The sequence below is a fragment of the Cryptomeria japonica genome, chromosome 3 (assembly GCF_030272615.1).
Source record: "Cryptomeria japonica chromosome 3, Sugi_1.0, whole genome shotgun sequence".
NCBI lineage: Eukaryota > Viridiplantae > Streptophyta > Pinopsida > Cupressales > Cupressaceae > Cryptomeria > Cryptomeria japonica.
The window spans coordinates 862,901,251-862,925,595 of NC_081407.1; the positions used below are offsets into that span (position 1 = coordinate 862,901,251).

A 24,345-nucleotide genomic window follows, 5' to 3' on the forward strand; every position below is an offset into this window, starting at 1 on the left:
CAAAGTCTATTAAAATTGAACATCTCTCTTTTACATAGTGAAAGAATTTTTCCATTATTCACATACTATTACAGCCTTATATTCAAATCTATCTTCAAATCTATCTACAGGGATTTATCTATTTCACTGCAAATTCTTGAAGTATATTCTAGATTGAACAATATATTTCAATGGAGGATTGGGCAACATCATAAAATGTCATATTTGCGGGCAGTAAATGGTAATGGAGCACACCACTGGAAATAATGAAATCTGCCATACAATATTATAGAATGAATGCTTAAATGGTAATGGAACACACAACTGGAAATAATGAAATCTGCCATACAATATTATAGAATGCTTAAATTGTAATACATTCTCCAAAATCATTCAACAATTGTGAAGGGTTGTATCACCAGAGAAGACAAACCAGCATTACAAACCATAGACATTCATAGAAAGAAAAGTTAGCAACTGACAAAGCCCGATAGAAAATCTTAATATCAAATCCGAATTCCCTACAACATTTTCTCAGGATTAAAATTCCTGAGTAATTGCAATCAATTTTTTCGGCAAAGAATATTCCATGTTGTTTTAACTTTTACAGACATGTATGAAAGGATTGTTAAATTGTGATTATTCTAAGGAAACTAGTATTTATGGCGCTAGAGTACCATTGGTGTTTAATTATGTAATGCCAAATTCAACAATTTTGCCACCATCCTGCCTGCGCCAAAATGGGCGCTTCAGGAACATGAAGGGGGATTTTCAGTTACAACTTCTTTTGTAGACATAAATGCAAAATATGGAAGCACAGACAAGACACATGAACAATGCAACTGGCAGGTGTTAGCCAAATTCCATAGCCTTTGTCAGCATCTTCTTTTGCCTATGCTAAAACGGGTGCTTTAGAATAGGGTATGAACATGAAAGGGGGAGTTTTGTAAGATACCGTAGTTGGAATTCTCTGATAGACTTGTGTAAATGAGTCAATGTCTAGCTTCACACCTAACAGTTGCAATTATTGGAAGAGGTGAGGGCCCTTCTCAAAATTCCAATACTGTTCATATCCTGCAACCTTGAATCCCCTATTTTGGAGTATTGATAGCTAAAAAATTCAAAACACTTGCAGATCAAACATGGGACAAAAATTAAACTTCCAAAATCCGTGTTTTAACTTAAATGTTTAATCCCTAGGAATTTTGAGGGTCTAGGTCTTCTTCTAGATATTATTTGTACAAAGGGAGGACCTCAAACATCAAAAAGTTCTCCTGCAAATAATGACTTGAGGAATATGTTTCAACTTGCTGCTATGGCTCCTTCTCTCTAAACTGGATAAATCACAATCATTCTTTACTCAGTGTCTTCTAAAACTTCAAGTTTGAGAATCAAAGGATTCGACTTCTTCAATCTGGATTTCAGTGCTTTGACATTTGTTGAGCACTTCTTGAAAAATAGCATTATTGTTGTCAAAATTGACTATATGAAAAATGACAAGACAAATTTGGAAAGATTTCAATATGCTTAAGTCTGAGAATTATAAGTTTTGTCCTTGAAAATTTCTATACTAAATTCTCAAGGTACCTTTTCAACTTACAGATATTGATGAAGAATATCTGATATTTGGGATTATTGTAATTGACCAGAGATGTTGGGAGATACTCAAGACCACCTTATAACATCTTGTGCGAAGAATCCCCTTTCTCTAAAAATTTGTAAATTTGAAAAAAGCAACACCCAAAACTACCATTTCTTGATAGAGACTGGAAGTGATGCTGGTGTTATCTGGATAAATTGAACAAAAAAATATCCAAATAAGCACAGAGCCTCTCTCTAGAGCAATGCTATAAATGAAGAATATTGTCAATAACCCTCTTGAAAAAGAGGAGTGTTATTATTTGAAACAAAAGAAAATCAAAGTGTAGGAAACCAAAGAAAATGTCAGGTATGAAGCACTCTAAAGCCTCTAGTCGTTCTTCTCTATTGTCTACAGTATTGCGGCTGAATCCCAAGAAATATTCTGGTAAAACAAGTTCAATCAATGTAATGATGAATGTCATTATCTTCTGGAAATTCCCCCAATATGAATTTGAAATCTTTAAGTCCAAACTCTTGTGGAAATGTTTGGGTTGTAAATTTTAACATAAAAAATGACTGGGAGTATTTCTTGTGGGAAGAGTACCACTTCAGAAGGCCTGTAGTTTGTACTACAGAATTTGGAAATTGGCTCTGCCATAAACGCATAATAAAAGGGATTTGTTCTACCAGCTAGAGCTAGATTACAGATATTAGGATAGTCAAAAGTCACAATTCTACCGCAGTCAAGTTTGACCTGTAGGATGAAATTAGTCTCTTAGTCAAAAAAATCACCTGTGGTTTTGGTAGAATCTGAGAGACCAATGAATATGCAGAACTTAGATTATGGCTGACAGCCTCTGTTAAACTAATTAGACAAATTGGGAACCTACAAATTATACACAAACATAGTATTTAACATCGTTCACCAATTTGGCTACATCCACTAGAAAGCAAAGCAAAAATCTTTATTAATATTGCAGCTTACATACATAGGGATTTACTCTCATATATATACAATAGTCTTCAACAAAAGACGGAGGGACAAAGATGGGGAAGATGAAATGAAGAGTCAGATTTCAGATCCCAACAATCTCCCACTTGAAGTTTGACTCAAGCTTCGACTTCACATCTAAACAACCTCCCACTTGAAGTTTGACTCAAGCTTCGACTTCACATCTAAACAACCTCCCACTTGAAGTATATCCTTTGCTTTCCATTCTCAACCAATATCCAAACACAATCACCAAATCCCATGCTAATAATCAGGCTGAGCATCAATCACCATAGCTGGAATAGTAACCACAACTAATTGCTAATCACATCCATGCCAACATATCCAACCCATACAACATTTCTATGTAATCTCATCTTCCAACAGAACACACCAAAAACTACTGATGTGCAAAAAACTAGAAGACACTTATATACCAGTGCATATGTTGCATGAGCAATGTTAACCAAAATAACTCAAATCTACCAATCAAAACTAACATAAAAGGGGTGGCAATAATCAAATCAGCATGGCCTGCAACCTGCAACCAACCTGCTGCAAAATCTCACTTGACATCTTCCACGTCCTCATGAAAAGGCCACACACTGTTGTTAAAAAACAATAAAATACAACAACAATAGATGACCTCAAAAAACTTCAAAAAACTCTAGGAAGAAACATTCATACAACGCATATCCTTCCTTCTACCAACACCACCAAGTGCTCAGTTGTGTCAGTATGATCTCCTTTACCTCCCTAAATGAAAGTATTAACAACACCCAACCAACATGGATGTAAGCTTCCCGTAATCAAGGAAGATCAAACTCAATATCATTCCAAAACTAGGAACCATCTCAACCATCTCCTACAAGGACATAAATTTGCCGAGTAGACCAAGAGTGGGGAATGAGAATGTTCCTCCAAGATACACCAAGGCACAATGACTCTCTCCAAGAATAATCTCCTCTAGGTCCATAATGAAATCGCATCCATCACTAGGTGTAAGCTCCTCGGTCTTCTTGCTGAAACCTCTATAGAGATACTGTCTCAACAATTGTTCTATAATCCCAAGAGAACTCTAGCCTCACCCAAGCCTCTTAGTTTTCAAAAGCACCTCCATGGTCAATCCGCCAATGTACTTGATACTAAGAGCACTAACAAGACCAATGTCAAAACTCCCACTACACGTCTGTATTAACCCTAAACACAAAATGACAACTTGATTTTGCATCTTCACAAATGAAGACCACATGCTCCAATAAGAATAACTTGCCAAGAGAACCTGTATCATGCCAATGCTCTAATCTAGAATCAAGAGCCTACCATGGCATCTAAGAATTAACATCTCCAATCACATGAAGATAACCACCTCTTGACAAACTCACTACCAAAATAAAAAACTCCCACTGCAATGTGACACTGAACGATTCATGGTATCATGATAAGCATGCTCCAAGTCCAGCAAAGACACCCTAGTTATCCATTTAGATAATCTATAGACTTAAAGACTCCAATACCAGATCAACATCTGATTTGCCAATTTACAACGAGTAGTCAGGTTCATAGATCTAATAAGCAAAATCTATAAAATGATACCAAAAACATCACACTCAGCGGTTAAACGTACAACTGCAAACACCTTGTAAAATTAGGGCCAAATCCAGCATCTCCCCACAGGCTCTAAGGAACTCCCACTCGTCCATTGCCATAACCATCAATGACTACGACACTTCTGTTAATTTCTTCTCTATATATTCTATTACAATCTGCATTGCACTGAGGATTTTTTGTTGCCTCGCTGTCTCCACGCCCTTCTCTGCTCTGTTCCCTTGTCTATACTAAAACCTGTTCTAGATTCACCCTGAGAGTATTGGCGATGTTTTCATTATTGTTGGCCACGTTTTGCCAAATTTGGGATGCCGCGCTCAGCTGTTTCAGGCACATCTCCAATTCTACATTCTTGCAGCACGTCCTCTCCAACTCAGCTTCTTTTCCCTTGAGCCTTCTCAGAATCCCCTCTTTCAGCACTACAAGCAAGACTCTGCTATGTCTCTGCTTCACACCAATTCAAATCCTCTGCCTTGTGGATGTGAGCGCATGATTCTTCCCCTCAAGCCATTTCTTCTACAGCCACCATATATCTTACGGAAAGCTCCACTCCAGTTTCCTGTGCCAATCCAAGGATCCAAGACCTATCTCACACTCCATGACAACACCTCCTTCCAACATTACTGCCTCAAAACAGCCTGCCTCGAATTTGCACCTGCGCAGAACAACATATTCAACATAACTCAGAACATAAATCTGAATTCGCCCACTTCCATTGGTATCCTGCAAACAAACTCTTTCGCTCGTGCGCTATAACAGAAGAAAACAAAACAACTTCTAGAAAGCCTCGTCCATTTTGAAGTTTCAACACAAAAAAAATAAAATAAATTAGGATTTTCCCGAGTGTAAAAGCAATCCCAATCATATCACAGCTGGAAAGTATGACCGGAAAAACCCTAAACCTGTATAGGAGTCAACTGCATAATCCTTTTCAACTTGAGATTCTTCTACTAATTTATTTACTGCACAAATTCAAAAGAGGACACGGGCTAACTATTTCAGATCAGAGAAATTTCTGATTCCATTTGAATTATTTTCCATAAGATCTTTTCGGAAAATCAATTCTGCTCTCCTTGAAATTGTCAGTGCCTGAACAATTTTTAAAAGCATTTTCATTCAATTTTATTGTCAACTTTCATATTACACTCTGCACTCCATCTTCTTATTCACTTTTTATTTACTATCAAATTTGTTTCTGTTTTTCACTGTGCATTCCTTTCATTTTACTGAATTTTCCCTATCTTTGCTGACGTGGTCTCTTCATCTCCACATGCCTGCACACTACTCTTTAATTCCTTACGCAACTCCTCATACTAATCAATCAGACTGCAGGCATCACAACATTCTACCCGTGAGACAGCCCACCTGTTTATTGGGGACAATTTCTCAGCTACCATATATTTGGCAGTCTTGGCAGAACAGAGCATCCAGTCCTAAAAACTTTTATGTTGCCCTTTCACTATTAAAAAATTCAGACTCTGATACCAATTATTGTTAAAACTAATTAGACAAATTGGGAACCTACAAATTATACACAGTATTTAACGTGGTTCACCAATTTGGCTACATCCACCAGAAAGTAGAGCAAAAATCTTTATTAATATTGGAACTCAAACGCCAACACCAACACCAACAGCATGAGCAAATGTTGCATGTTCTGATTCTTCAGATAAACCAGAAAACGAGTGACCAAAGCCAGAACCAAGGCCACCACGGTGTACAAAACCCCCAGCGGAGAGTAAGGCAAATTTATTAATTTGGGAACTGTTTAACATCACTAATGCCACACTGTAAATATAATTACTAATTCAAATTTCAGATTGGATATGCACATTCCAACAATCAATTGATAATCCTAATGTGGAGAGAAAGAAGTGTTCATTGTCCAAGCATTACGTGCGTGTAGGTGCCAAGAAAAACCTATTTTAAAGTTTTTTTATTGGAGACAAATTGTGGGGAGCAGACAAACACGACAAACATTAAAATTTAAAAGAAACAGAGGGTGCAGAAGTGATTGATGTTGCTTCAAAAACAAAAAGAAAAGATAGATAATAATAAAAAACCTTACCGTATTCAATGAATAATTAGATTGTTGGCCCTGCCTGAAAAAACACTAAAAAGTAATAACCATAAATAAAATTTTCTCAACTACCACACTTGATATTGCTTCTTCAATAACCGGTGGAAGCAATATATTGATATCTACTGTCACAAAAGCTTATAGCAGAAAATTGTTTGCAGTTAATATTTTATTTTTCCTCACAAAGTAAAAAAACCCCAATAGTTGTATAAGCAAACGAATAAAAATTATGGACATTCAAGATTTATCCAGTAATAGTGTTGAAGAATCCATTTATCTTCTTTTTTCCTTCAATTTCTGATATGCAGCCGTTGGTGTCATTGTTGACTATGTTATTTTTCCCATCGCCGTTGCCTCTGACATTAAAGATCACCAGTGTGCCTGAAACTCCTTTGATAATTTCCTCAGCAGATAGACATTCGAGCTCCAGAGCTTCTTCACCAGCGAACCAGGCAAGCAGAATGTTAGAAGTTCTATAAATGGGATTCAAAGAAACGGTTTTCCTCATCCAAAATTCAAAACTCCAAAAAAAATAAAAATATGGGTGTACTTCTAAACTCTTTCAAAACATTTGTTTCAGGAAAAAATCTGGCAGCTATAACAACTTCGAAAGCATAAGTCTGGTTAATGTGTTGAATTCTGTAAAACTCTTCAGCAATTGCTTTCCTTTCACTTTCCTTTTCATAATCTCTGTACGGATGAAAAGTATTTCTTATCAATAAAAAAATGAAGAAGCCATGGAAATAGCAAAAATATATAACCTGAAAACATAGCCGAATCTGTTGCTTTCTGAGGTCACAAAACCGCCATCCAACACCAACTCATTTGGAGTGTCCTCAACAGCCTTGCCATTAGGGATGGTGGTTACTTCTCCAGCAAGGGGCTCTGCAATATTAATTATCCAATGTCCCTTCAAATATCATCCATCGCTACTAATGACCTGAACAGGAAAAAATCTCAAACTAAGAAACGGGGAAAAAATGGGCAAAAACACTGTACATCAGATTTCGCACATCAAATGAAAGAAAATCTGCACAAGTAGAAGTAATCTTTACCTTGTATTATCCTGCAAAATGTGTGCAAAAAGTGGAAGCACAGGCAAGGCACATGGACTGTTCACCCAAATGTCTGAAAGAAGCAGTGTCCTCTTGGCCTGCCGTGAATGCAGGATTGAAATTGAAAAATTGCATGGCAGCAGATTGCTCGAATTTTGTGTTTTCTTTTTGATAATCTGCCTTATCGACAGAGCACTGTATTGAGAGATGTGCGTTCTCTAATATTGAGAAGATATAAAAATATTCTATACCCTGCAACCGTACAAACAGCCCAATAAGAGAGTGCCAAACTTTTTTGAATTAATATTTCTCTTATAAAATATGCAATTTTGTTTAAGAAACTAAATGACAGAAATAAATATTTAGAAATAGCTTAATTCTTAATTGTGATTGGCTATGATGCCTTGGTCAACCCTATATCCAAGACCGCAGCAGTAGGTGCAGCACAGGCCTACGAGGAACAGGGTCATCAGCACACCAGTCTAGCAAGGATCATTTGTATGTCGTCCAAGACTGCAGCAGTAGGTGCAGCACCTGTCTACAAGGAACAGGGTTCGCAACCACACCAGTCCAACAAGGGTCAACTATATGTCCTCCAAGATCAGCTGCCATAGAGTCCTGCACAGGAAGGGTCACTTGTATGTCCTCCAAGATCAGCTGCTGTAGAGTCCTGCCCAGCAAGGGTCACTTGTATGTCCTCCAAGATCAGCCGCCATAGAGTCCTCCTACCAATATGGGATCAAACCGGTAGTCCTCCTACCAATATGAGATCAAATTAGTCCAGGTAAAAATTTAAACTTTGTTGCACCATAAACAATGCAACCATTTCACCGTTACACCAACAGATGATCCCCACTGTGAACATAGATTTTAATAACTGTTTAATTTTGTTTATTTATTTTCCTCCGCAATAGTTGCATGCTGGGCAGGAACTACCTAATAAGGGATAGAAAATATGTAAAAGACAGAGCATTATTGAGAAGTGATATAGGAAATCAAAAGCTGTTGCCTACGGGAATCAAAAGCTGTTACCACTTAATTTCTATTGTAGGGGATCAAAAGCTGTTACCACTTAATTTCTATTGTACGGGAATCAAAAGCTGTTCCCTAAGTGGCCTTAAATTTCTACTGTACGCGACGGACTTTCTCTCAAGTCTAGTGCACGCCTGTAAACTGTGCATTTCTCATGCCTGGTGATGTAAGTCGATCGATAATGTCTGATTCAACTCATTTTTTAATTTCCGCCCGCCTTGTTTACCACGGAAGCGTCAATCATATGACATATTAAGTGTGATTATATGGGCAATTCATTGGATTCTCTTTGACCAAAATCGTTTATCGCAATAATCAACCAATTTATTTCAGAGCTACTAAATATTGTTCTATTAAAAGAAAATAAGAAAGCTCAATTTAGGACAATTAAATGAAATCGAAATATACGAACATAATTAGGGCAACGTCTACCCAGTCCCTAGGATGCACCGATATCTTATGCATACAATAAATGTTACACATCTTATGCATACAATACATGTTGTATATACATATAACTGCATGCCGGTGCATCTTAGAATCCTATGCATACAATACATGTTACACATCCTATGCATATAATGCATTTTCCATAGACATATAACTGCATGCAGGTGCATCATAGGGGCTGAGTAGACGGTGCCCATTAGTACTTAATTTAGATTGATATACTGAGTTTTAGGTGTGGATAGTTTAGTAATTAATCTTAATCTTAATGCAGGAAAGTATAGGTCAAGTAGTTAGGGTTATTTGGTTTGATGATTGAAGATTAGTTGTATTGAGGTATATCTTTAGAAGGTCGTTTGTATATTGTTAGGATATATGTTTTCTTAAGATAATTTTTTAAAAATTGTGTAAATAGATTAAAGAGAACAAGTTGCATGTGTGAATCTTTGTAAGATAGATGTATAGATCTAGATTTATTTTAGTGCACCATTAAATTGTTCATTCTTAAAATGCAAATTTTATTTGACATAAAATTATTAAATAATCTAAATGAATTCCTTTAAATAAAATATCATAGGAGAAAGTCAGCTCTAGATGGGAAATAATGAGATGAAGTTGACCAAAATTTGAATTTAAATATGAAATACTAGATGCCAAATCTACAAGTTTTAAGTTGATTCTATGTCAAATTCTAAGGGCAACTTAGTTTAGGTTTTGTCATTTTCTTCCAACACGTGGAAGAAGTTGTAAATCCAACATTTTAATTCAATAGTTATGGTAAAAAAAATAGACAACTATCTCTTAGTTATCAAAAAATAGGGAGATAAAACGAACATATGTGCCTGAATAGGCATAATAAACTAGGAGTACAAGGTAATATGGGAAATATTGATAAAGTATGGGTAAAGGATGTAGGAATTTTTGCAAATGCAAGAATAATAAAGTAGGGGAACAACCTAAACTTCTCACAACATTGTATTTTTTGATAAGTAAATGTATTAGTCAATTCTTAAAAATGGGCTAAAAAAGAAAATGGTATGGGTATGCATGTTTCACAATAATATTTTTCCATTAGATTGTGGTGCATGTGAATCATAAGAATGGTCATGTATCTCAAAGAATGTATCGGTCACAAACATACATGTAAAATAAATATTCAAACATGAAGGGAGATCTCAAGGTTTCATATAGTTAATGTTGGAGAAATAATAAGCCGGTGAAGTTGTGCACGCTTCAATGGTTCAATCAAGAAACTATCCAACCACACACAAGAATGTTGCAAATTGAGCAATGAAGAACAATGGAGATAAAAAAGAAATGCTTGAGATGCACCTAAAGTGAATTTCTATTGAATTGATATATTACAATACACAAATGAGCTTTCTTATATAGGCAAGTAAGGAGGGAGTAGTTGCAACTACCCTATGACAAAATTAAATGCGTAAAACTAATATGATAACCCCAAAGATAACTAATATGAAAAATATGAAATGATTCTCATGTGACAACTAAGCTATCATAAGCAAGTTGAATTAGAGTAAATAGAATAAATCTAATTTATTCCAACATCGCACCTTAAGTGCAACTTAGGGAGAAAAAATATTATGCAAGTGATGCAAGATTAATATCAAGATGCAATATATGGGCCCCAACAACTAGGCCATGATAGGTACCCATCTACATCTAATCACTTACAAATGAAGAAAAGGAGAAAACCTCATGGGATGAAACTACTTTGCAAAAAAGAGAGGTATAGGATAAAAGCATACAGTTGTGTCACATTTCAGGCCAACCAAATAATTTTGGCTAAAATACTTTCAGCCAAAACCATGTGGTAGACACCTGGAACCTAATGGAAGGTGCATGCATCAACCAAAAATGTTGCGGTCGAAACCCTTTCAACCAAAACATATTTGGCCAAACCTATTTTGACCAAAACTATTTTATATAAAAGCTATCATAATTAGAGCCACTACGATTTAGCAACTAGTGTCTAACCAATTTGGTCAAAACCCTCTATGGGCATACCAAAGTCTCCTCAAACTTCCAAGTATTTATCTTTCTTTCCTTTTTTTAATTGTTTAAAAAATTGATATGTATATATGCATGTTTTATTATTTATGTTTTTTGAGTTTATAATAGTACCTTATGTAATAAAATAGACAAACACACAAACATAGTGACACATAATCACAATAACAATATTCTTATAACTACTCACATAGCGACACACAAACACAATGCTTAAAACAACTTACTTCCTCCCTCCCTCTCTTGTGTCCTCTTCAAGGTTCAATATTGTTTTTTTAAACTTATTACACAATCTTAAATGTCAAATAGGATATAATTAATTGATACAATCTTATATAAAAAAAATGGCCCACTCTTGTGTAAAGTTAGACTCATTTTCTAATCCACGACCTTTATCCATTTATACCCATTCCAATACATTTGACTACATCTTTTTCATGTATCCACACATAGTCCAATGAATTTTAATATTTATTACAAATATTATTTCTTACAAATCTAAACATTCATTTTACACATTAAAAGTCGCATTTTCTTGTTCTAGGTTGGTCTTGTGGTGTAGGAGAAATCACACACTATGTAGATTTAACCCTTAAAATTTTGAAATTTAATTTTGTTTTTTGTTGACTCCTACCTATTTCATTCTCACCATAAACCAGCTTGGTACACATTTTGTCTTATTTATTTCTATGTAATTGTATTTAAATGCATTCAATGTGCATTGAAATTATAATAAAATACCAATTTAGAAAATTTATGTGCATTGCAAAGAATCTACCATTGTAGAAATATTTCAATTTGGAGCAGTAAAAATAATCTAGTTTGCATCAAACTCATCTAGATTAATTGTGTGTCTAAGATTATTATTTTTATCAATTTCATGATTGAAAAGCTAGGCTAATCAAGGAGGTCAAACTAGGAGAACATGTGACCCTTTACAAGATAGATCTGGAAACCTTTCATAAGTGATCTAATGTTGTTAGATTTACCTACAACAAGCCATAATCACGCACAAGAACTCCTCTAGAGATAGGTACCTTAATCCCTCACATTACGTTTATGAAATTGTGTGAGCTATTCAATTATCATTTCTAAACCAAGTATTTGTTAGGTTGATGTGTGTTGAGTTATGTGCATTTATTTAAGAAGCCTAGATCTATCTTATAAAAGATTATATTTTTCATTACAATTACTATAAAATAAAGTATTGAGAGCCAAATTATGACTCACACCAAAAGGGTTCAATTTGAATAGTAAAGTATCGATCACAAATTTTTTTATCATATAAAGACATTAAAATTTATCTACAAGTGTGTAGGGGAAAAAGTGACACTAAGCAAACGTGCCCTAATCTCACTTTCAACCACACACTTGTGGAATACGAAAGAGCCTAGAGGTATCACACAATTGGCTACTTCTTTTTGTGGAAGAGAGAGCCACGGGATACCTATTAGGATTTCTATTCCTTTGTTGTAATTGAAAGATGAAATGATGCAAGTTCAATCCCTAACCCCAAAGTGCAAGTATGAACTAATAACAAGATTACAGAATTGAACTTAAATGATGGAAAGCTGTAAACACAAGGACAAGACAAGAATGTAAATTTGTACCTGGTGTTAAAATATGAATGAAAATGTTTGGGACGGGGGCGCGGGCGCCACTGTCCTGATTCTGCCCCTGAAATTGCTCCGGAAACTGCTATTTTGCACTTTGGAAAAGCTGTCAAAAATGTTGAAAATGCTGTCTGTCAGGAGGACTAGGGCACCCAGCGCCCCTGTCCCAGGGACCAAGGCGCCCAGCGCCCCTGTCCTGGCAGGACCAGGGTGCCCCACGCCCCTGTCCTGGTCTTTTGCTTTGAGATTTGGTGTGTTGTTTGGTCTTCGTCTGCTTCTTCCGGATCTGTAACTTGCGGCGTCGTCCGAGTCCCGAAACCTGCACTTATATCTGAAAAGGTGTTTGGGCGGCTATATAGGGTTTTGCCTTAGTCAATCCCCCGCTTCGGTGATTTCCACCTCCACGAATAGCCAAGTTGTATTGTAAAATGTATTGTGTGTGCAGACCTAGTGTGTGTGCAAGGTCCTTAAATGCAAGAAAGCAAACTAGAGCAACCTAGAAAGTAAACCCTAATTGCTTGTAAATGATAATGTAAATGCTCTAAATCAAGATGTCAAGTGATCTAAAGCATGAATAAAGGATATATTGAAGCTTATGCAAAGACATGAAAACAACATGAAATCATACCCAACCCTCAAGGGAGGAGTACAAGCCAATCTTCAGTCGGTAATCTCCTATTGTTCTTCAATGTCTTCCAAGCCCTAAATGGATGAATGAAATTGATAAATTCTTGATAGAAGGATGTTGAATGTTGTTGAAGTCTTCAAAGATCTGCTCTTTCGCTGCATATGAGGTCCTGAAAACCAAAATTCGGATCCTTTCCAATGAAGAAAGAGAGCTCTTATATATGAAACCCTAGGTCTTAATTCCAACTTTTGGCCGACCTAGAGATTGAATCTCCCGCCAATTTCTTGGGGTTAAGCTTTATTTTATGATTGGATCGCACTCCTAAAATTTCGGAAAAAATGTCCGGGACCATGTTGCACTCCGAGCGCCATGGTCCCGACAACTTTTCACCAAATTTTCAGGGCCGTCGGATATGATGATTTTAGAGCGAATCCCAAAGTTACAGCTGATTTCGAGATGTTTTGACCCCCGAAATCAAGCCCCCAAGTTCAAAATAGGACCTAATTAGGGTTTTTGATTAAATGATGTATTGGAGGAATAAAATGAAAAGGGCACACTTTAACGAAAGGGCCCAACTTTATGATGTGGGAGATGATAAAATAGAACCTTAGACCTAATTAATTTGATTAATTAAGTGCTAAAGGGGAAAAGCAATGCAAAATGCAAAATGTGCCAAGGCGGGTGTTAAACTAGGTGTGAAATTGTACCACCCTAGCAAGTGCGTACAATTTACGACGCTACAACAAGATGATTAGTTCTATCAATTTTCACTTTTGTATTAACCATTATCAAATGGTTGATGAATTGATATATATTCCAAATGAATCAATACTATTTATAGTTAAGACTACTTTAATATGTAAATTAGTGACCAAGTGTAAGAGATTCCCAACCCCTTTAGTAACTGGAAGACAACTAGTCTCCATGCACAAAATATGTTTATGACCATTAAATACACATGTATGATCATCCTATCATTTAAAAAATATATGAAATGATTTTTTTCAGAATCTAAAAAATAAACAACAAGCACAAATGAATGAAGTCAATCTTGTGTATTAAGATTGCTCTAGATTTCTCTAGATTGATCTAGATTGATAAATGATTATGAGAAAAAATCCTTGCATAAGTAAGAAAAGAGAAGGAGGTGATATGGTTGGACACAACCACTGACTAACCCTCCAAGCATGTGACACTTGTAGCTCACTTGACAAGTGTAAGAGCAAGTGGCAAGTGTGCATGCACAAGTTGTCTCCACAAGGGAGGACACATGTCTATACCACATGAGGTGAGACAACAAAATTAACTAGCCTTTAAGTAGACTTAAACTAAGTGTGAAAAGGTCAAACCTAGTCTTAGGGTATATGCACCAAGTTGTAGGACCAAAAGGGGGTCTTAAGATGCCACTTTTTTTTTTCCTAGAAATCAGCAAAGTCGTAACTTCAACGAAAAATGGAATGTAATTACACTCCAAATTTGAAGATTCAACAAGAACAAGAGTTAGAGTGCTGCGAGTATACTTTCTAAACTACTAATTTATTTTGAAAATGGTGGAGATTAAGGGCTTCAAAAAGGGGGGCCACAAAAAGTGGTCCTATTTTTATGCAAAAAACATAACATAGCATCTGTTGTGGCCCCCCTAAAATGTTAACTTTTATTTTGAACTTTTAAAATTGCTTCGGTGAAAAATTAGCTAACACCTTGTAGTTTCTGCTAGATTTTTCAGCTAATTTTTTAAGAAGTATATGATTTTTGACTAATTTTCGAAGTGGACACATCTTGAAAAATAGAAATTTGAGCGTGCTCTCCCCTAAAATCATTGAAAACTAATAAAAAATGAAAACTTATTTTTAAATTGTGTAGAATGGAGTCTAGTTTTAAAAAATGCAAGTTTTTTCAAAATCTGATGAATGTGTAAAAATCTATACCCAAAATAGTGTATGTTGGTTTTTTGACAAAAAACGACACACCTACAAAAGAAATTATAAATGAAAGACTTAACGAAATTAAAATTTTAAATAAATTAAATTTTTGCATAGCTAAGAGGGAGCTCAAGTTTACCACGGTATTTTTTTGAACTTCACTGAAACACATGCAAACCTGACGGAGAGCACAACAAAAAATATGTCAAAATTTTCAATGTTCTGATAAAAAAGTGTATCTATCTTGAAATGGTCGTGCAAACCTTTGGGTTGGATGCCCAAGGAAAATCCAACCCATAGGTTTGGTGTTTACCAAAACGGGTCATTTGGCACGCGCCAAATATGGCGCTCTCCCTATTTGGCGTGCGCCAAATGTGGTCCATATTCCACATTCGACGCACGCCAAATAGGGAGAGCCCCAAACATGTACATAGAAACCCCCATCTCACCTCTCCCTTCTTTATCTCCCTTCCCTTGTAGTTCCATATCTCTCTATGAACTAGATCTCATATTCTCCCTCTCCCCTTACCTCTTCTCGGGCTCTTCATTCTTATAGATACATACTATTCTTTGTCCCTCCCCTCTCTAGCTCTGACAATTCACTTATTCCCCTATCCCTCAAGCTATCCCCCTCTCCATCCTTACACCCATCTAATTCCCTCTCTCACCTCTTTCCCTCAGTTTCTTCCTCACTCCCTCTTCTCTCTAGGTCCCAAGGGGTCATAGGACACCATATGACCCCTTAGGACACAATATGACCCCTAACAACACCTAAGGGGTCATATGGTGTCCTAGGGGGTCATAGCACACCATAGGACCCATAACGACACCATATGGTGTCCTAAGTGGTCATAGGACACCATATGACCCCTTAGGACACCATACAACCCATAACAATGCCATATGGTGTCTTAATGGGTCATAGGAGACCATATGACCCCTTAGGTGTCATTAGGGGTCATATGGTGTCCTAAGGGGTCATATGGATATGTCCTAAGGGGTCATATAGTATCCTATGACCCCTTAGGGCACCATATGACCCCTTAGTACACCATATGGTTTCCTATGACCCCTTAGGACACCATATGACTCCCTAGTACACCATATGGTGTCAGTATGGTCCTATGGTGCCTAATGATCCTTTAGGACACCATATGACCCCTTAGGACACCATATGACCCATAATGACAACATAAGGTGTCTTGAGGGGTCATATGGTGTCTTAAGGGGTCATAACACACTATATGACCCGCTAAGACACAATATGATCCTTAACAACACTTGAGGGGTCATATGGTGTCCTATGACCCCATAGGACACCATATGACCCCTTAGGGAACCATACGACCCATAACGACACCATATTGTGTCCTAAGGGGTTATATGGTGTCCAAAGGGTCATAGGACACCATATGACCCCTTAGGATGCCATATGACCCATAACGATAATATATTGTATCCTAAGGGGTCATATGGTGTACTAAGAGGTCATAGGACCCCTTACAACACTATGACTCTGAACAACCCCATATTGTATCCTAAGGGGTCATATGGTGTCCTAAGGGGTCATAGGACACCATATGACCCCTTAGGATGCCATATGACCCATAACAATAATATATTGTATCCTAAGGGGTCATATGGTGTCTTAAGGGATCATAGGACATAATATGACCCCTTACAACACTATGACCCTGAACAACCCCATATTGTGTCCTAAGGGGTCATATGGTGTCCTAAGGGATCATAGGACACAATATGACCCCTCACGACACTATGACCCTTAACAACCCCATATTATGTCCCTAGGGGTCATATGGTGTCCTAAGGGGTCATAGGACACCAAATGACCCCTTAGGACACCATGTGACCCTTAAAACACCATATAATGTCGTTATGGGTCATATGGTGTCCTAAGGGGTCATATGGTGTCCTATGACCCCTTAGGACACCATATAACCCCTTATCTGTCGTTAGGGTTCACATTGTGTCCTAAGGGATCATATGGTGTCCTATGACCCCTTAGGATACTATATGACCCCTTAGGACACCATATGGTGTCATTATGGGTCGTATGGTATCCTAAGTGGTCATTAGGTATCTTATGATCCCCTAGGACAACGATATGACCCCTTAGGACACCATACGACCCATAATGAGAACATAAGGTATCCTAAGGGGTCATATTGTGTCTTAAGGGGTCATAACACACCATATGACCCGTTAAGACACAATATGATCCCTAACGACACCTAAGGGGTCAGATGGTGTCCTAAGGGGTCATGGGACACCACATGACTCCTTAGGACATCATACGATCCATAACAACACCATATTGTGTGCTAAGAGGTCATATGGTGTCCTAAGGGGTCATAGGACACCATATGACCCCTTAGGACACCATATAACCCATAACAACACTATATGGTGTCTTAATGGGTCATAGGACACCATATGACCCCTTAGGTGTCGTTAGGGGTCATACACCTAAGGGGTCATATGGTGTCCTATGACCCCTTAGAACACCATATGACCCCTTAGTAAACCATATGGTGTTGGTATGGTTTGTATGGTGTCCTAACAGGTCATATAGTGTCTTATGACCCCTTAGCACACCATATTCCTCTGCTCCCTCCATATCTCACCCTCCATCCTTACCTCATATGGTTTAGCATATTGAGTTATAGGGTCTATGGTTATTGTATAGGGTTGAGGATTTAGCATATTGGGTCATAAGTGATGAATACTAAGAGCGGGGGTGAATTAGTATGCCAAAAATCTTTGCACTTAAATACTTTGCAAGACTGATAGTAAACCGGTAAAACAATTTAGCAGACAAACCGGTTAACAAATACGCAAACCAAATTGCTAATAATGCATTCACCCAAAGAAGCACAAACGCCATAACACAAGAGATTTTGATGTGGAAACCCAAATGGGAAAAACCACGGTGAGATGGAACTCACAAGTAACTATCTGCAGAATAGGAACCAGACCGATTAAGGTCTTACAATGTTCTTTACCAGAACAGATCCTGTTAGGAATCTCAATCTCTGTTAGGAGATAAGTCCGATTAAAGACTACCTTGCTAGAGGATTTTAGATCCACAGATGTGAACCACCTTGTTAGAGGATTTACAAAAGGCTTTTGGGCCTACCCGGTTAAGGGCTACAGACTTGTCAAAGATGTGAGTAATCAACAAGTGTTTGATCTAGCTAGTTGCACAGACTGTTTGGTTAGATCCTTGGTAGCTCGTTCCTAATGTACTCCAGTATTACTTCAGTCTTCTACACATTCATATTCTCTCCAACACCTCAATCACCTTAAATCCTAGCAACAACATAAACTTTCTCTATACCCACATCAACAACCTAAAACCCTAGACATGATGTCCTTATAAAGGAATCTGCTTTCATGTCTGTCTAATAGGATTACATTACAATTTCCTAGGTTCAATGAACCTGGACATACTTGGTACCATGACACAAAAAGCACCGTTAATGTATCGGCACCATCAAACAATCGGTGGATGGTAACTCATCACAAAATGTTGGTTGGTAATTCATCACAGAGTATTACCGGTTCATACAAAATGCCAATTGCCAGTTTGACAAAAATGAAGACTGGTAAAAATGTGTTATGCCACTTTAATCCCTCGAACCTCTTGGAGTCAACATGTCGCTTCAAACCGGGAAACACATTCTACAAAACATCAATAGTCTAAAGACTATAATACAACATACCGGTTGGAACAAATACCGGTTGTGCTCTAACTCATACATATAAAGAGGATCTCAATGCAAGTGTGTGTCCATCAATGACAATCACAACATAAACATCAAAAATGCCAACAATCTCCCCCTTTAGCATTGATGGAAACACTTAGGAAAATAAAAATTTTGACATCTAAGTGTTTTACAACAAAATCATGCCATTAGCAAAATTGCTCCCCCTAAGCATATACACTATCCCTTTAACAATACAATGTATAGCACTTTTGCATATAGAGCATAAACATTGAGATATTCAGAGCATATAATCAAAATTTTGATTACCAGATACTTCTCTAAATAGAATTCTTCTCCCCCTTTGCCAACAATGACAAAGTACAGCTGAACAACCCTATTTTCATTTGATATTAAAAATAATAAAAGTTTATGACAACAAGGAATGATACTTGTCAAAAACAGATTTAAAGTCTTGCAAGAATTGTTTCATCGACAAAGACCAGGACTCAAGTAGGGAGGTGGCTACTTCTTGCTCTGTCTGCATTTGGGAGACATGTTCTTCCATGGCATCTATTGTGCTCATCTCCTGTGTAACTGTTAAGGCATCCAGGTTCGGATAGCACTTCTGAAGAATTTGCAATCGTGGGAGTAGAACTAGTTGTAGCTCTTGCAAATCTCTAGACCGGGTGCTGATCTCTTGCTCCATTTTTGCTAACTGGATGTGAAACCAGTGAACGGTTTGCCCATAAGTTGTAAAGGAATCATAAGGCAGCTTGAATGTGCGCAAGTAGGACTGCAAGTCCGTTTCAAGTTTTTTCTTTTGAGCTAGCACATCATCATAGAATAGATGGGGTTGGTAGATCTTGCTGAGTAGCAGATTCCTCTCATCTAGAGCGTCTCTTATATCCTTTTGTTCTTTCTTCAGTTCAGTTCGGAGCTCATTCAAAACTTCTTCACCAGAGCTATATTAAGAGCTTTTTGATGCTCCTTCTTGACATTAGCCTCTGCACCTGATCATCCACTACTGTGCATAGGAGCTTGAGTTTAGCTAGTGATGAATCAGTGTTGGGAAGATTTGTATTGGGTATCAAACCGGTAAACGTATCCACAACCGCTTGAATTACATCCTGCTCCTTCTTTCGTCGAATGAGTTCAAGGCACTCTTGAGCTACCTTGATGCTCTGCATTAGCTCCGTTTCACTTGTAGAATGGAGATTGATAGGACTGGAGAGATTAGTTGTTTTGGCTTGACTCCCGGTTGCCTTCAGAGTCTCCATATGGGTGCTCTTCTCTGCTTCTCCTTCCTTGTCCTCTTCCACTTTCTTCTTCTCTGCTTCTCTCCTCTTCTTTGCTTCCTTATCCTCCTCTTCCTTCTTCCTTTTCTCTGCTTCTCTCCTCTTTATCTCTTCTTTTTCTTCCTCTTTCTTCTTCTTCTTCTCTACTTCCTTCTTCTTCTCCTATTCCTTATCTTCTTCTTCCTTCTTTTTCTTTTCATCTTCTTGCTTCTTTTTCTCTTCTTCATCCTTCTTCTTCTTCTCCTCTTCATCTTTCTTCTTCTTCTCTTCTTCATCCTTCTTCTTTCTCTCCTCTTCATCTTTCTTCTTCTTCTCTTCTTCACTCCTTTTTCGCTTCTCTTCTTCATCCTTTTTCCTCTGCTCTGCCTCTTCCTTTGCCGCTTCCTATCTGTCCTCGGCTTGCTTATCAACCTGTTTATCCTATTGCTTCTGTCTTGTTGCCTTAGATGGTGTTTCCTGAGTAACGTCTTCAATGTCCAGAGCATCAACATCAATGGTGTCGATCAGTTCAACATCCGGATTTCCTTCATCATCAAATACTTCATCCGGTTTGGATATAACCAGTTCTTTTTCAGCTTGCCGATTGGCTAGACACGCTTTGTGAGTCTGGACAACGGTTCTCATATACAAATGAGTGTCTTTTTCGACATCATCAACTCTACCTTCTAACAGCTAGAGTCTTCTTCTTCTAGTGAAGAAGAGTCCTTTATTTTGGTCAATAACATCAAACAATTCAGAATTTGACAGGTCGTGAAAGTACTATGCAAAAAATTTCTCCCTAATTTCCTATTCCTTTTCTATGACAATGCACCATCTATTGTCTAATGACATATATAAAGAATCAGGTGTCTGAGACTTAAGCTCTGAGGGCGACCGGTCATTAACACATAAATACTAAATTATTTCCTTTTCAACCGCTTCCTTTTCATCATCATTAAAGTCATCAAAACACTCAATTAAGTCATTTAGCACTTTTCTCCTAACATTCTTTATTGTTCTTTGAAAATGTGTCAAAGGATTATAGGAAGATATATCTATATTTATCGATGTAGATGATGTCGGTTCATTCTCTGTCTTCCTCTTTGCTTGACGTGTTTTCTTTGGCTTTTCCTCAGATACAGTTTCTTTTGAGTCTGGAGAGGTATTCCTTGTCTTCCTCTTTCTCTCGAACACTTTAGCCAGTGCTGCTTCCGATTTCTTCTTGGCTAGTGACCGCTTGGTCACTTTTGGAGTTGCAGTAGTAACTGGTGCTGATGCTGCAGGCACTGCCTTTGCCTTCTTTACTGTCGGTTGTTTTTCTTTCATTGCTAGTGGTTCCTCAACCGGTGCTATCCTCTCTAGGTAGGTGCCGGTTCTCTTTGCCTTAGGACCAAGTGGTGAGGTAATAAGGGTAGAGGCATACCCTTCCAGCATATCATACATCACCTCATAGCCCATTGGCTCCACTTCTTCCTATCTAGGCTCAATAGCCTCCATTTTGTATTTATCTACTTGGATGGTGAAGCAGATATCATCTTCATATTTCTTGATGATGTCACCCGATATCCTCACTCTTTGGCTCATTTTCCTTCTGAACTCATCAAAATACTTGTTCAGAACATCAGGGTAGCCAGTTCCAATTGCTTCAATGCTTTCCTTGATTTGCTTGGTCACCGGTTGGTCCCCAGACCATTGAACATCTCCTACTCCTGGAAAGTAGCCTTGGAAATAGAAGAACAACCCAACCAGTAGTTGTCCAAACTTGAACCTAAGTGCATTATCCTGTTTGATCGACTTTAGATTCAACAGGAGTTGTCTCTGCATACTGGTGCACAGATCAAATGATGCATCCTCCTTTATCATCCGATAAGTGTCATTTACCACTGTAGTAGATACAGAGTTAATTCTACTGGCTGATAATGTCTGGTATCCAATCACCATGCATGCATACTTCACCAAATCATCCTTGATAGAATTTACTGTCATGCCTCGTGAGTCGCTCACTGAACCGGTGAGCTTGGACATTTCAGTTTTGCTTACCATCCTCAGGGTTGGCACTTCCCCTATGTTGTAGAATCTGGTGACTGCATGAATTGCCTGCGGCATGATATCATGTGTTCTCTCTAGGTACATCTTATCACCATGGACGCTGCTCAGAATGATCCTTATATAATCCTCTATGAAATCCTCCGGGAAGTAAATAGCATTATGGAGCGTTTTCTTCTCCAAAATATTAAACTCCGGTTTGATCTTCTTATCTTTTCCACAAAATAAACCTAATTGGGTGTGGATAGCTAGAGACCCTAGGTCTTCAATCTTGCAATCTATGTAGTCAGAAATTCCCTCTTCTACTATCACACTAGCCGGAACTTGTGATAGGGCATTATACTTGGACTTCTATTGAATAAAACTTGCAGACTTGACAGATGCACTAGAACTGGTATGAGATGTGGAAGCCATGATAGAAATCTTAAGAACTCAAGAAATGCCTTTTGAAACATGTGAAATTAGGGCTTGCCAATTCTCCTTCACTTCACACTCTGTCGGTTGCAAAATCACCACTTTGTGTTCTCCACTTGACCATTTCCAGTTTGGATTTGAATGTCCTTCGCGGTTTCTCAATTTCTCAAAATCTCTGCTCAAATCACCTTTTTGTCGCTCTGCTCTTTGAAAAACTTTTCTTCGCTCGAAAAATGATAGTGAGAAATGATTTGAAAAATGCTTTTAAACATATTCCTCACCTACTATCATTAATGCTCCTCCATTAGGGCATAAACACTAATTTTCTTTTTTACCATTTCCGGTCTTCTGCCAAACAATAGGTATAACATACCGGTTAAGGTCTTTTACCGGTGTAAACTCGGGGTTCAAAACATTTCGCCGTTTGCTCCCCTAAGCTTTTCTGATGCTTAGTTTGTCGGTTCCGTGATTTTCACACTAGGTGCAGAAACCGGTTCCTCTTGTAGCACCGCTGGTTTCTCCTTCTAGATTTTGTTCATGTCTGCTTGAACAGTGTCAACATCAATGTTTCCTTCTAGAGTGACCGGTATATCATCAGATATGTTCTTTCTTGATCTACAGAATCTGGCAATGTGACCCGGTTTGTTGCAGTGATAGCAGACCAATCCAGGTGCTCTCCAAGGTCCATTGTTCATGTTTCCATTCTTCCTTCTACATGTTGCAGCAGTGTAACCATGACCATGACAGATCATACAATTTTCTCTCCATCTGGTTGCCGCTTGATAACCACCACTTCTTGGCTGATGATTGAAGGCATTAAACCGGTTGTGATTCCAGTTCACAAAGGTTCAGGACCAACTCCTTGGGTCCTCTGAGGATATCTTCCAGTGTTATGGATAACAGACCTGCATTCAGATGCTCTATGCCCATACTTGTTACATGCATAACAGTTACCATCAAATCTATAGGATCTAGGCTTATCATTTAGGACATAAGGAAAATTGTTGTAAGCCTTACTCCTACACACATTTGCAGTATGTCCTTCTTTAAGGCAGTTAAAGAAAATAGGTTTAAACTTTTGCTTACCTTTATCCTTTGATGTCGGTTGTTTATTTGATGTTCCAGTATTTGTACCAGAGGTCTCACCTTCTTCATGACCGGAATAACCAAGTCCATTGGTATTCTTGACCGGTTTGGCAGATTCAAGCTTTTGCTCTAGCTTGACAATACTCTTGTTGAACTTAGCAAGTATTTCCTTTGACTCAGAGAGTTCTTTGGAAATAGTAGCATTTGTTTCCAACAGGTTTTCATTCTCAAAGATGGCAGTGTTCAGTTCTCCTTGCATGTCTTCCTTTTCCACTCTACTTGCATGGAGTTGAGCATTTAGGGCACTCATCTCTTGTTTCAGCATGGAGATCTCATGATCTCTTTCTTTCACCAAATCTTCATCTTTCCTCTGGTTCTCAAGCTCTTGACACATCCGGATAGTCAGTCCTTCCAACTCCTTTCTCAGGTTGGAGTTTGATTCATTCAACTTATTTACTTCAGCAATTAGGGCTTCCATGTCTGCTTCATCTGAAGAACTATTTTCAGATAGCTCCATCAGATTTTCTGCATGTTCTCTTCTTTTTGCTTGAGATGCCTTGTATTTGACCATAAGATCATCATAGGATTTCTAAGATTGAGTGAGCCAGTGGGTAAGTTCCCTCAAAGTGTATTCCCCCATATCTCTTTCCAAGTGGTTAAACTTATAGAAAGGTTGGCTCTGATACCAATTGTTGAATACTAAGAGGGGGGGTGAATTAGTATGCCAAAAATCTTTGCACTTAAACACTTTGCAAGACTGATAGTAAATCAGTAAAACAATTTAGCAGACAAATCAGTTAACAAATATGCAAACCAAATAGCTAATAATG

General features: G+C 37.8%; 1 long non-coding RNA gene across 3 annotated transcripts; it reads right to left on the reverse strand.

Moving 5' to 3' along the window:
* Positions 1 to 6,264: 6,264 nt before the first annotated feature.
* On the reverse strand, positions 6,265 to 8,566 carry LOC131034595 (uncharacterized). 3 transcript variants are annotated; one of them, XR_009371776.1, is made up of 4 exons: positions 8,364 to 8,566; positions 7,295 to 8,050; positions 7,001 to 7,179; positions 6,265 to 6,674 (listed from the first exon to the last, which is right to left on the reverse strand). It is a non-coding gene; the product is annotated as an uncharacterized LOC131034595 (long non-coding RNA). The 3 variants fall into 3 exon arrangements; XR_009103815.2 differs by lacking the exon at positions 8,364 to 8,566 and having other exon boundaries at positions 7,295 to 7,546; positions 7,773 to 8,293; XR_009103814.2 differs by lacking the exon at positions 8,364 to 8,566 and having other exon boundaries at positions 7,295 to 8,277.
* Positions 8,567 to 24,345: the final 15,779 nt, after the last annotated feature.